Source organism: Rutilus rutilus (assembly GCF_951802725.1).
Source record: "Rutilus rutilus genome assembly, chromosome: 25".
NCBI classification, from domain to species: domain Eukaryota; kingdom Metazoa; phylum Chordata; class Actinopteri; order Cypriniformes; family Leuciscidae; genus Rutilus; species Rutilus rutilus.
This window is the reverse complement of record NC_140229.1, coordinates 1,671,814-1,674,313: the sequence shown is the minus strand read 5'-3', so window position 1 is coordinate 1,674,313 and position 2,500 is coordinate 1,671,814. Positions and strand designations below refer to the sequence as shown.

The window sequence follows — 2,500 nt, the reverse complement described above, 5'->3', positions numbered from 1 at the left end:
GGCTGGAGTTGCTCCGGTCGGTCCAGCACACACTCACAGGAGTCGGTTGAAAGCCTCAAATGAGAAAACGAGTGGAACTCCAAGAGCTTTCAAAACAAGTGAAGGGATTTAATTACACATACCTGGACAACTTACAGCATGGAAAACCCCTGTGCTCTCGCTGTCCAACACAGCTGCACCACAGAAACCACAATACGTCTAATAATGACGGCTGCTAGAGAACAAATATGCTCATCAATCAGTTTTGGCCTGTCAGTCATTTACGCGCTGCCTCCTGTTCAGGTACAGCTGTTATTCTAGGCTCAGGCTCTGCAACGCTGCGGCTGGAACAACAACATACAAACTATGAAAATGATAATCTCAAGTGCTGATTATGTGCTTTAATGAAAGACAACGAATAATTCACCTCACATCTTGAAAATAATTTAAAGGATACAAGAACATTCAAACTGTGAACAAACAAGTGTGTTAAAATATTTATGAATTTGATCATGTATTTATCCATTTGATTGTGAGTGCAGTGCGCTTGCTGAGAGACTCCGCCCACACACTCTTCTGATTGGCTGTGATATTTGATTGATTTGGTTGTGTGCAGTGCTCTTGCAGAGAGACTCCACCCACACGCTTTTCTGATTGGCTGTGATATTTGATTAATTTGGATGCAAGTGCAGTGCGCTTGCAGAGAGACTCCGCCCACATGCTCTTCTGATTGGCAGATTTTTTTATTGATTTAGTTGTGCAGTGCGCTTGCAGAGAGACTCCACCCACACGCTTTTCTGATTGGCTGTGATATTTGATTAATTTGGATGCAAGTGCAGTGCGCTTGCAGAGAGACTCCACCCACACGCTCTTCTGATTGGCTGTGATATTTGATTAATTTGGATGCAAGTGCAGTGCGCTTGCAGAGAGACTCCGCCCACATGCTCTTCTGATTGGCTGATTTTTGATTGATTTGGTTGTGTGCAGTGCTCTTGCAGAGAGACTCCACCCACACGCTCTTCTGATTGGCAGATTTTTGATTGATTTGGTTGTGTGCAGTGAGCCTGCAGAGAGACTTCACCCACACTCTCTTTTGATTGGCTGATTTGTGATAAACAGATAAATTGCTTGTTGCTGGAATCACGGTCATGAATTTGGTGCTTAGGATTAATTATCATACGAATTATTGTGATTAACGCTGTATGTATGTACTGTTCCTGATATAGTATATCCGGTATATAGTATATACAATATCATGATATTGTTTGTGTCAATCCCCAGCTCTGGTTATTTCTAAGACAAAAACATGTATTATTTCACATTCTCTGAGCATCTGATGTCTGTCACCGGATGAATTCCTCTCTCTCTATCGCATTCGCAGTCTTCCCAGCATGCAGCTGTCTTCAGGTCATCTGAAGATTCTTCTTGTCACGTTTTGTTTTATTGGCGTCTGCCCATCCAGAGACGACACTCGACCCGCGAGGGATTGGCAGAGTCCTTGAACCGGCGTGGTTGAAGAGCTTCGGTGTCGTGAGCGTAACCCTCATCGAGAGGGGCGAAGGTCACGCGGATTTAAACGTCTGTGAAGGACAGAGGCCTGAGTAGAAAACCTAATGAACATTGTGTCATGGTAAATCGATGAAAAACGTTCTGGGGAGAGAGTTACAGGAAAAACAAAGAGGGCTGGAAAGTGTGTGTGAGCAGCTACTGGAGGTGCCAGAGCAGAAAACTCCCTCCTGCACGCGTCTGAAACCTCACCAGCGCTGCACGGTTTATGTCTAATTAACAGTGGAAAATGAATTTTTTGAATTATTGAGCTGAGGATGACAAGTTCAGGTTGGTGAAGAGGACCAGCTGTGTTTTTAAGTACGCATGACTGAGACATTATTACGAGCCAAACTGTGGAGTTTCTGAGTGTGTTTTTATGGTGTTTGCATGTCCCGTAATGCTTTTACGCAGTTTTGCATGTAGATTTATCATATTTATGGTCTTGTGTGTTGAATGCATGCGGTACGATGCGAGCTCCATACGTCTGTTGGAGACGCGCGGTTCATCTGAGGTCAGGTTTGTTTGGATCTGGTTTCAGCTGCACGATTAATCAAGATGAAACTGTGATCATCAAATCCCAAAGACTGTGATTTAATTAAATAAATAAAGCCTATGCACAACATCTGCCGGCCGTCTGAGAAGCTCTTCTGAAGTGAGAGTTTTTAAAAGCTTTTACGCCAAAATAAAAGCTTGATGGTTTAACGTTTGAGAAAGAAACTAAGGTGGCTATAAATATTACTATTGTAATTTTACAGTTAAATTAAATATTTTTTTTACAGTTCAATATTTCTTAGGAATATTATTATTATTATTATTATTATTATTGTTATTATTATTAAATACTTTTTTATTTTACATTGAAATATTATAATAGGATTTTTGAAAATTCTTTAATGTTTCATTTAATAATAATAATAATCATAATAATAATAATTATTATTATTATTGTTTATTATATATTTTTTTTTTTTAC

At 40.1% G+C, this 2,500-nt stretch overlaps 1 protein-coding gene across 8 annotated transcripts in view; it reads left to right on the top strand.

Moving 5' to 3' along the window:
• The window catches only part of bmpr1bb (bone morphogenetic protein receptor, type IBb), a 100,471-nt gene that overhangs the window by 24,040 nt on the left and 73,931 nt on the right, over nucleotides 1-2,500 (top strand). The window lies entirely within an intron of this gene.